Source organism: Plectropomus leopardus, chromosome 24 (assembly GCF_026936395.1).
Source record: "Plectropomus leopardus strain MGB_pleo_1.0 chromosome 24, ASM2693639v1, whole genome shotgun sequence".
Lineage (NCBI taxonomy): Eukaryota > Metazoa > Chordata > Actinopteri > Perciformes > Serranidae > Plectropomus > Plectropomus leopardus.
This window is the reverse complement of record NC_142199.1, coordinates 17731382-17743746: the sequence shown is the minus strand read 5'-3', so window position 1 is coordinate 17743746 and position 12365 is coordinate 17731382. Positions and strand designations below refer to the sequence as shown.

Here is a 12365-nt window from a genome sequence, read left to right as displayed (position 1 = left end):
TGAATACACTGTATTGTATTGAAAGCTGAAGCGGGGAGTTCTGATTTGAATCTGCTGGAGGGGGAGATTTAAGTTGGGAAAATCCATGTTGAAACTCATCTAACACATGATTTTTGGATTTTTTTTTTAGCAAAAAAATATGTTGTGCAGCCTTTTATTCTTCATCCTAATACATACTGTGTAAAAAGTGGAAAAAAAGAAAATGATATATGGAGGACCAAATGTGCCATAAAAATCAAATAAATTAATAACTTAATTCACAAACACATTTTTTAAAATATTGAATTACTAAAAACAGAGAGAAATAATTGCAGTAAATAATTTTCAATGAATATGCAGTTTTTAAATTAATTGGCATCTTTGATCTAATCATCTAACCTTTGAAACTCATCTAACACATGATTTTTAAAACTTTTTTTGGGCAAAAAATTATGTCGTACAGCTTTTTATCCCTTATCCTAAATACATACTGTGTAAAAAGTGAAAAAAAGGAAGAAAATTAATGGAAATAAAAGGAAAAAAGACACAGATCCTCGCAACCCAGCAGCGATATATGGAGGACCAAATGTGCCATAATAATCAAATAAATTAATAACTTAATTCACAAACACATTTCTTAAATATTGAACTACTAAAGACAGAGAGAAATAATTGCAGTAAATAATTTTCAATGAAAACGCAGTTTTTAAATTTTAAAAAATCACATATATAGAAAAATAATACACAGCGATATATGGAGGACCAAATCTGCCATAATAATCAAATAAATCTTAATTCACAAACAAGCACATTTTTTAAAATATTGAACTACTTAAGATTTGCAGTAAATAATTTTAAATGAATATGCAGTTTTTAAATTAAAAAAAAATCACATACATAGAAAAATAATACGCAGCGATTTATGAAGGCCCAAATCTGCCATAATAATCAATAAATCAATAACTTAATTCACAAACAAACACGTTTTTTAAATATTGAACTACTAAAGATTTGCAGTAGATAATTTTAAATGAATATGCAGTTTTTAAATTTAAAAAAATCACATACATAGAAAAATAATACGCAGTGATATATGAAGGACCAAATCTGCCATAATAGTCAATAAATCAATAACTTAATTCACAAACAAACACGTTTTTTAAATATTGAACTACTAAAGATTTGCAGCAAATAATTTTAAATGAATATGCAGTTTGTAAATTTAAAAAAATTACATACATAGAAAAAAATATGAATAAAAAAATATACATATCTATCTATCTATCTACCTATCTATCTATCTATTTATCTATCTATCTATCTATAAATATCTATCTATATCTATATCTATATCTATATCTATCTATCTATACATATCTATATATCTTTTTATATATCTATACATATCTATCTATCTCATAAATATAAAAATAACTTTCTTTCTAATTTTTTTTTTTTTTAATTTCAATTATTAATGAATCGAGTCATTTATCTAATTTATTATTGTGGCATCTTTTGTCTTCCATACCATCAGGCAGTAGATGGTGAACTGTATGTGCCCTTCTGCAGTCTGAACATGAGATAACATATTCATGGAATAAATCCAAATCATATTATCCGAAAAAACGCTCACATGGAGTCTTTTCAGAGCTTCACTGATGTGATGTGTGTCTGTGAAACACTTTTTTCACAGGGGGAATAACAGCCTCGTTGTTTTGTGTCACTTTTGATTTTGGGGGCAGATGAATCAAGAGAAGAAGAATTTGTCTTGGTGATAGATTAAAGATTTTTTTTATGCATTCAGGGTGCATTTGACATTTGGGACCAAGTTTGCGACTTCATAACCATAAATAAAACATGACTGATGATGTCCACAGGCTCCGTTTAACTTTAGAAGTTGGAAATTCACAAAAAATCGAAAAATTAGAGCGAGAGCTACCTCGTGGTCACATGCCAATCAGACACTTTACAGTGTACATCCCAAAATAAAAAAAAAAAAAAGAAATCGCTGCATCATGACTTCAAATGTATGGTTTTAAAAATTATACATACAGTTTTCTGGACATTTTTTTTTATCTATATTTATTTTTCATATTTTATTGATTTATTTATTTTGGTTTAAATAGGGAGAAAAATAAGAAAAATGTCCAGATTTGTCCATTGTAAGAATTTTATATTTAAAATGGAAATTACCCCAAAAAATGTCCAGATTTAAAGAATTCCTTGAAAAATTATTTATTTATTTTTCTTTTTTGGTAACATAACTTTAAATATACATGACTAATTCGGCAAGAAATATAACAGAAATCACAAGAGATCAGTAAACAAGGAAATTACCTTAACTTAGTTTTTTCTTTTTAAAAAATAGGGAAAATATAAGGAAAAATGTCCACGTGTCCATTATAAGATTGTTGTTTTTTTATTTAAAATGAAAATTATCCCAAAAAATTCTTAAAAAATGTTGTTTTTTTCCGATAACATGAATAAATATATTGCTACAAAAACTATACAGAAATCACAAGAAATTGGTTAACAAGAAAATTACCCTTAAATTAGTTTTTTTATATGAAAATTACTCAAAAAAAAATATTTTTTGTAACATGAATTTAAATATATGGTTACAAAGATTATACATACAGTTTTCTGGAATTTTTTTCACCTAGGATTTTTACATTTTCCACTTTGTCAAAAGACAAGAAAATCACCATAAATTAGTTGAGTTTTTTTTTTTATTTTAAAAGGGAAAAAAAAGAAAAATGTCCAGATGTATCCATTATAAGATTTTTATATTTAAAATTAAATCACAGAAAAAAAAATTATAAAACACATTTTAAAAAAATGAAAAATTTCAGTGTTTTTTTTCTTTTCTTTTTCTTTTTTTAGGTAACTTTTTTTTGTGTTTGTGTGCAAATTTTTGGGCCATGTCTCGTTAAGTTGCTCATTGTCCTCTCCCCATGTTTCTGAAAGAAATTTAAATTTGCTTCACTTGAATGACTAATTTTTAATGTGCAGGATGCATTAAAAATTTAAAATATCTAGTGTCTGCAGAAACGTACAATTGGGTCGTTGCTCTTCCCCTCTCTCTTTGTCTTTCCTTTTTTGTCATTATTGTAATTTAATTGTTATTTACGACATCTATTGCATTCTGTTCGTCCTGAAAGGGGGATCTCTCCTTGGCTGCTCTTCCTGAGGTTTCTACAATTTTTTCCTGCCGTTTGCAGAAATGTACAATTGGGTCATTGCTCTTGCTCTCGCTCTTTCTCTTTCCTTTTTTGTCAATAATTTAATTGTTATTTACGACATCTATTGCAGTCTGTCCGTCCTGAAAGGGGGATCTCTCCTTGGCCGCTCTTCCTGAGGTTTCTACAATTTTTTCCTGCCATTTGCAGAAATGTACAATTGGGTCATTGCTCTTCCTCTCTCTCTTTCTCTTTCCTTTTTTGTCATTATTGTAATTTAATTGTTATTTACGACATCTATTGCAGTCTGTCCATCCTGAAAGGGGGATCTCTCCTCGGCCGCTCTTCCTGAGGTTTCTACAATTTTTTCCCGCCATTTGCAGAAATGTACAATTGGGTCATTGCTCTTCCTCTCTCTCTTTCTCTTTCCTTTTTTGTCATTATTGTAATTTAATTGTAATTTATGACATTTATTACACGTCTGTCCGTCCTGGAAAGGGGATCTCTCCTCGGCCGCTCTTCCTGAGGTTTTGATAATTTTTTCCTGCCGTTTGCAGAAATGTACAATTGGGTCGTTGCTCTTCTTTTTTTGTCATTATTATAATTGAATTATTTACCATTTTTCCATAGTCGATGTGAACATCTAAGGGCAGTTTTTCTCACATTTTTTAACGCAGTCCAAAGCACTTAGTAACTGTAAGAAAAATGTAAAAGTAGACATATCTGTTGTGCTGAAAATAGAGATAAAATACAAATAAAGAATGAAAAAAGCATATTTGGCTACTGAATAATATTCGATCATTAATAAGAGGTAAAATCACAGTTGTTAGTGATGTTGCAAGACGTGGAAAATAAACAGGGAGGCTCCCTGTTGTGTTAACAGAACACAAGTTATTACTGTCTGATCGGACTGAACCACTAATTGTTCTGTTTGTTTTGAACTGATCTGTTTTTCTAACGTTGCTTAAGAATATTTTTTTCACAATATGTATTTAATGCAGATGTCCACACCCAGTTTGTTCTTTAAAAGGTTTCCGAGGACCGCGTCTGCAGACTTTTCCACCGAGCCGACGCTGCCTTTGATTTGGTGTTTAGAGGAAATCTGCAGTCAAGATGAATTTGGGTTTGAGCGTCGCCTTCGTTCTGCTTGCGCTCACTGGAACAGTGAAAGGTGAGATATATCATGTTGTATTTAATGATCTTTTTTTGTTTATGGTGATATTCCTTTATGCAACTGGTGACAAATTATATTTTATTTTCTTGGTTTTTTTTGTTATGATTGTGTTGTCGGTTAAAATCAAAATGTCTTTAAAATCTCTCTTCCCAACGTCATTTTAAATAAATACAAAAATTTTAATGTAAAAAAAGTTCAAATTTATTTTTTTTTAAAAATGTATTCTTTAAAAGAAGAAAAATATAAAACGTTTTTTTTTTTAATTAATAAAGATAAAAAGCAAAAGAAAGAAAGACAGAAAACTCAAACTTATTTTTTAGAGGAAGAAAAATACTCAAATTATTATAAAAAATGAACAAAATAAAAAGATGCATTTTGCAACACTTTTCATTTTTTTAAAATAGGGGGAAAAAACCCTCAAAATTATTATGAAAAAATAAAAAAATTGTTTTAAACAAAATAAAAAGGTGCATTTTGCAGCACTTTTCATTTTTTTAAATAGGAAAAAAACCCTCAAAATTATTATGAAAAAAAACATTTAAACAAAATAAAAAGGTGCATTTTGCAACACTTTTCATTTGTTTTAAATAGTAAAAAAAAAACCCTCAAAATTATTATGAAAAAATTAAAAAAAAGAAATTTTAAACAAATAAAAAGGTGCATTTTGCAGCATTTAAAAAATAAAATAGGAAAAAAAACCCTCAAAATTATTATATAAAAAGAATTCAAACAAAATTAAAAGGTGCATTTTGCAACACTTTTCATTTGTTTTAAATAGGAAAAAAAACCCTTAAAATTACTATGAAAAATAAAAGAACATTTTTTTAAACAAACGTGACTCCCAGCTGTTTCTCTGCTTAACTCTTATTACCAATAATAATAATAATAATAATAATAATAATAATAATAATAATAATAATGATAATAATAATAATAATAATAATAATAATGATGATGATGATGATGATAATGATGATGATAATAATAATAATAATAATAATAATAATAATAATAATAATAATAATAATAATGATGATGATGATGATGATAATGATGATGATAATAATAATAATAATAATAATAATAATAATAATGTTCATGTCTTTCAGGATCTCACCTGTCTGATGGATCCATTGGTGAGTTTACTTAACCCTTTGAAACCTGAGCAAATTGTTTTTTTCTGCTTACTGATGATGTTTGCGTTCTCGAAGATCCCCGACTGGAAGCAGCTGTTCACCGAGCCAGGCGCTGGAGCGGGCGGTGAGTCACCCTCATCAGCTGCATCAGTCATTGATAATCACCAGGAGTTTAAAACCACAAAAAAATACTCTGTTTCATGTAAAAGTCCTTCACTAAAAAAAAAAAAAAAAATTAAATATATTTAGGAAAAAAGTAGGAAATGCCAGGAAATCTTAAAACTCAAAAATGTTTAAATGCAATTGAAAAAAAAAATGCCCAAAAATAAAAGATTATTTAAAAAAATAAAATAATTACACCAAAGAAATTTATTTTTAAAAAATATCAGAATTATTGAAAGAAATAAAAGAAAAAACACCCACAAAACTCAAACATTTAAATGAAAGAATACAAAAAAAAAAACAGAAAAAGGCTTAAATATATTAATTTAATCATATAAAACCATTTGTTAATGTGATTTAGAAAAATACATAATATTCTATAAACTTTTCTGACCATTTTTATGCACAAAAAAGTAACTAAAGCTGTAAAATAAATGCAGTAAAGTATGTATTTAATATTAATATTTCCCTCTGATGTGTAGAAGAATATAAAGTGGCATAAAAAGTAAATACTCCCAGTGCAAGTACCTCAAATTCATCATCTAATTACAGTACATAAGTAAATGTACTTACATTCCACCACTGAAAGATACACACCCAGATTTTCCCAACAGTAACCACAAATCCCCAAAAATGTCCTGCAGCTCCCTCTTGTGTTTCGCAACACTGTCAGCCACGATGGCGTTTAATTATAATTTAATTATTCATGTTTTTCTCAAACAGGATTGAACCTGTTCGATCGTCTTCGAGGCAGCGGTGAGCTCTCAGCCCATTCTCTGTCGTCATCATCGTCATATATGTGAAGAAACTTTTCAACGATTTCAGCGAGTCTTTCTTTTTTTTTTTGTTTAAATTTATTTATGTACTTTTTTCATATTTGCGGTAATGCGACTTATTTTTCACCTTTTTCCTTGAACATTTTTGCTGTTATTTTCTTTATATATGTACATATAAATATATATATATATATATATATATATATATATATGGATATATATATGTGTGTGTGTGTGTGTGTATATAATGTGTCTAATGTGACTTACTTTTCACTTTTTTCCTTGAACATTATTTTCTTTATATGTATATATATATATATATATATACCCTTTTCCTTGAACATTTTTGATTATATTTTTTTCTTTACACACACTCTATATCTATATCTATATCTAAATCTATATCTACATCTATTTATAGAGAGAGAGAGATGAACTTTTTTATTTCAGCAATTTTTTGTTCTTTTTAACTTAAAAAAAAAACCCCCAAAAACCCTTTTTTTCATATTTGTATGTAATTTTCTTGTGACTTCCTTCATCTTTTAACATTTTTCAACATTTTAACCGATATTTGTTTTCTTATAACTTTCTTATTTCAGCAATTTTTAGTTTTTTTAATTTTTTTAAAACTTTTTTTTCCACATTTTCAATTAATTTTCTTGTGACTAACTTCGCCTTTTACTTTTCACCTTTTCCTTGAATATTTTTGGTTAAAAAACAAAAAAATTATTTAATTATTTATTAAATTTGCTTTTAAAATTAAATTTTTTTTTAAGGCCAGGCAAAATAAAAATCAGCAAATTTGTCGAGATATGCTTTTCAAATTTAAATAAATAAATAAATTGCACTGTTACGTCTGGCCGACCTGGAGTCTGATCGTCGAGCTTCCTTCTTTTTTTTTATATTGCTATGTACAGACGTCCCTTTTATTTATGCATCTATGCCTCACAGGAAGAGTCTCTACACCGACCAGAGCCCCGAAACCCACCAGACCCAGTACAGGAGGCGAGTCTCCACACGTCACACTCATACACTTTCACTGCCGCTGCATCAGGCTGCTTATAACTGCAATTATTAGGTATATTTATATACAGTCAATTATTTTTATCATACATGCATTTACATGTGTGTGTTTATCATTATCATGAATACTAATGAACTAATTTAATTCATTTTTTATCTTTTATTATTTTATTTTTTTTAATTTGCCGTTTTGTATTTTTCAGATGACTTCAGTCAGCCGGATGTTCGTCCAGGTAATGACTTTGATATTAATAATTATTATTATAATTATTATAATATTAATTAATTAATTTTCCTTCTTTTTTAAGGAAAAGCCAACGGCCCCAAAATTTGCAAAAAAAACCCCAAAAACAACAAAAACATAAATAATCAAAGCAAACATCTGAAAAAAGTGCTACATTATTATTATTATTATTATTATTATTATTATTATTATTGGTATAAATGATGATCAGTAAAAGCATAATCATAATAATCGTGTAAAACAGCTTCAAATATATAATTATGATAAATAGATTTCATAAATCTGCTAATTTCATGGAATTTGTCGCTCATTTCTTGCCAAATTATATATATATATATATATATATATATATATATATATATATATATATATTAATTAAGAAAATTGAATAAATAAATAAACCGAATGTCCTCATACTTTTCTTCTGTTGATTTGCAGATCCCAAAACTTCCAAGCCACGAGGAGGTGATACACAAACTTCCACTTTCTCACCAATTCTTAAAATACAGATGGACGACAAATAAAAATAAAAACATTATTTTTTTTAATTTATTTTTTCTCAGCAAAATAAATATGCACAAGCTGAAGCTGAAATATTATTAAATTTTGCACAATAAATGCACTAAAAAGCTCACTAAAATTAGGTTGGGGAAAAAAAGCGAATATATCGATATTGGTATTGATTATTGGCCAAATGAGTTCTTAGATATTGGTACATCAGATATCTGCAAAAACAAATCCAATATCATACATCCCTAATTTATTTAGCTCGACCGATAACAGTCAACCGATATCAGCTGATATTAGCCTTTCACAGATATATTGGAGTATATTGGCATCGGTGTATATTTTTACCGATATGCACCGATAAGAAAACTTACACCATATAATCTACTGATACTGAACAGCACTTATGTTTATTTAGCTACTTATTTAATTCATTATTTAAATGGTCAGTAAAAGACCATACAGTATTGATGCATATTTTATTTTTATATTCTTAATTTGTCAGCAAGGAATGCTGCTGAACATCAACAGTACTGATGTTTATTTTTATTTATTCTTTATTTTTGTTTGTGTGTAATGTTCAATAAGTAAATTGTTTTTAAAAAATGTTTAAGAAAGCAGCCTTTTGAGCCTTTAGAAATTCACTATATTGGTCACCATATCGGTAATCGGGGAATTTTCCCGCTACAAAATTAGTATCAGTATCGGTATCAATATCAATATCTTTATCAGTATTGGCATCGGCATTGGTATCAATATTGGTATCAGTATAGGCATTGATATCGGTATCAGTATAGACATCGGTATCTGTATCAGTATCAGTATCGGTATCAGTATCAGTATCGGTATTAGTATCGGTATTAGTATCGGTATCTATATCAGTATCATTATGAGTCTCAGTATCAGTATTGGTATTGGTATCGATATCGGTACCGATATTGGGAACCTGTCTCAAAAATCCCATATTGGTCGGGCTCTAGTAGAAATTGGTTGCATATTTGGGAAAATAATAACCTAAATAAATAAATATAATGATGCTTTGCTGTGAAGACGATCAGTTTCAGAAATGAAATTGGTTTTAAAAGCTTGTGTTTCTTTAACTTTCTTCATCCGTAGACAACTTTGGATTCAATCTGGACGACGCCCTGGAGCCCGGTAAAGTGATCAGTTTAAGGATTTATTTTGTACATTAAGTGCTTTAATATCATTCTATATTTTTAATGACTCAGCACTTTGTTGGAGATGCATGTTGACTAGTTTTGCCGAACAGTGACGTTGTGGAATCTCTTGGATTTTTTTTTTTTGTTTTAATTGTTTTGGGATTTTTTTGTGTTTTTTTTTTCATTTTGTTTTATTCCTTTTTTTTATTTATGTGTTTTTTTAATTGTTTGTTTCTTTGCTTTAAGTTTGTTTAATTTCCAGGGAATTTTCTTGTTTTTTTTTTTTTTTTAAATTATCCTTAATTTCTTGCTATTTTTTGGGTCATTTCCTTATAAACTGCTCAATGCCTTTTTCCTATGTTTTTGAAAAAAACCACATGAGCAAGGCACTAACGTCGTGTTTAACGTTTGTGCCCTCACAGCTTCACAGTCCACCGCTGCACCCAGCGGAGGAGGTGAGTCTGCAAAAACCTCCTTTTTTTTAATTCTATAACATTTCTTCTTATGAACAGATTATGACATTTCTAACCTCTGCCTCAGAGTGCCAGAAAAACCTGATCCAGAAACTGACCTCCGTCCTGGAGAATCAGAACCGGCAGCTTCGCCTGCTGCTGCAGCTCACGTCTGGATCTCGCTCTCGCTCTCCGTCTGCGTGGCGAATGCGCTGAGAGACGTGGGAAGACGTGTGAGTGGGAAGGAAATTTGAGGTGACTTTGAGGTCAATTTTAAAGTCTGTTTTTTCCGACTATATTATAGCTTATTTAAAATAATTAAAAAATAATAATGGATTAATAACAGGGTGAAAACTAAATAGCTAAATATAATTTAGGGACTGTTCGTTATTTATTATTAATTTTGGATTTAGCGGAGGAGCGTACCTTTTTGAAAAGCATGTTTTCATGCTGATTTTTGAAGATTTTTTTTTTATAAAAAATAAATAAATAATTTAATTTTTCATTAAAAAGTTTTAGTCCGACAATTCAACGACTTTCTGGCTATAATAAATATAATTTTATAATTTTTATGATTTTTATTTTGGCAGGCCTGCGAGTTTGAAAGGTGTGATTTCTTTTTTTAAATTTTTTTTTTTATTTGTTTTAAATTTGTTCTTTTTTTTAAATTATGAAAGACTACATTTTGGTGATTTTTATTTCTTAAAAATGTTTTTGTCCAAAGATTAATTGATAAATCAGGGGGAAAAAAACAAAAACAAAAAAAACCCCAAAACAGCATAAACATTTAAGGTAAAAAAAAAAAAAAAGGCTTTAAAAAAATCATTAAAAAAATTAATAAAATAAAGAAATAAATAAATAAAGAAGAAAAATCACCAAATATTTTCAAGTTTGAGAGAAAACTAAATTGGCAAATTATTTTATCAATATTTTTTTTTTTAAGATCACCAAAAATGACACCATTTATCATAGCAAGAAACTATAAAAACAGATATTATCATTGTATTCTTTTTTAATTTCCTACAGTCCTTGAACACATCATGTATAATTTTTATAGGTTTTTGAAACAAAATACAGATTTTTTTCCAAATATTTCAGGGTATATTTACTTTTCCAGAACTTTTCCAGGCCTGATTATTACTATTTGCAAATTCTATCATTTTTTTCCAGGTTTCCAGGTTTTTCCAGGTTTATGTGATTAAACTGTTTCTGTGTTTTCAGGCATGAACAGGATGAAACCGTCCCGATCACGCCTCGACTTCTTCGTGATTTTCCCTGATCAAAAACACATGTTTTGTCTTCCATTGAAAATATGGATTATTAACTCTTTGGTGAATCAATAAAAGATTATTTTCAGTGGTGAATTTTTGTGTGCATTCTTTGTTTTGAGCTTAGTAAACTGAAACTGAAACTGAAAGAATAAATAAAATAATAAAATAATAATAATGAATGTAACAATAATAATAATAATAATAATAATAATAATAATAATAATAATAATAATAATAATAATAATAAGTCAAGTAGTAAAATAAAATAAAATAAAATAAAATAAAATAAAATAAACTGGTTACAGCCCAGCTGACATCAAATTGGGCATCAAACAGGACATCAAATTTCCACTTTAAAGGGAAAATGTCAAGTTTATTGGAGAAGATGAGGAAGTTAAAACCCAATGAGCTCAATTTTATGATCTTTATTTGTTTTTCAAACTTAAACTAATTAATTAAAAAAAAAAATCCTCAATATACTCAGTGGCATCATGACAAAAACATGGCATTTAAAAGGTTAAAATTAAAAATTATTTTATTATTATTATTATTATTATTATTATTATTATTATTATTATTATTATTATTATTTTATATATTATATTTTTGTGCTAAGGGCTGATAAAATTCAATAAAAGTAGAAAATAATATTAATGCATAATATTTTACAGCAGAGGGCACACAAGTTTCAAGGGAGAGTGGAAGTTCATGTTGGGCCAACTGGGTTGTGTCTGCAGGCCACACCCATGCAAATAGACTACTATTAAAACCAGATACTGCCTTTAGTGTTTAACCCCTTGTGTTGCTTCGTGTAAACCTATATTTTGCACTGTTGCATTAATGTGTCCCTGAATAACACTCATCTGTGAACTTTGAACCAAATCCTATTCAAAACTACACCTGAATAAAGATTCCCTGCCGCCCCGAAAAATCCATACGCTTTTGTGCAGAGTCCTTTGGGTATGTAAACGTTTAGGATCTAGTGATGAATTCGGCTACAATTGTTTTATTAAGTTTTACTGAATTTTTTTAGAAAGTGCAAATTTGTATGTTGCTCGATGTTGTTTTGCGCCAATAGTCTACGCGCAAAACACATAAAAGTGGGTATAAAAGTTGCTATTTTCTTAAAATTAGACTTGTAATAACACTGAGACGTACGCCGAACTGAGTATTAGATAGCAGTGATTTGTTTGCAAATGTGTTTTTCGACGATATTGTGTTTGTATTTGTTGACAAGTGAGAAAACAATAAATTGCGCATTTTGTACATGGAGTTCGGCGTCGCTTGAAACGAGCGAACGCC

The 12365-nt window shown here is 28.6% G+C and overlaps 1 long non-coding RNA gene across 2 annotated transcripts; it reads left to right on the top strand.

Moving 5' to 3' along the window:
* The first annotated feature begins 4173 nt into the window (after positions 1-4173).
* Positions 4174-11156, top strand: LOC121940808 (uncharacterized). Of its 2 annotated transcripts, none has more exons than XR_015775914.1 (10): positions 4174-4329; positions 5442-5468; positions 5544-6386; positions 7358-7411; positions 7633-7662; positions 8112-8138; positions 9297-9335; positions 9763-9795; positions 9881-10025; positions 11014-11156. It is a non-coding gene; the product is annotated as an uncharacterized LOC121940808 (long non-coding RNA). The 2 variants fall into 2 exon arrangements; XR_015775913.1 differs by having other exon boundaries at positions 9881-10047.
* The last annotated feature ends 1209 nt before the right edge of the window (positions 11157-12365 follow it).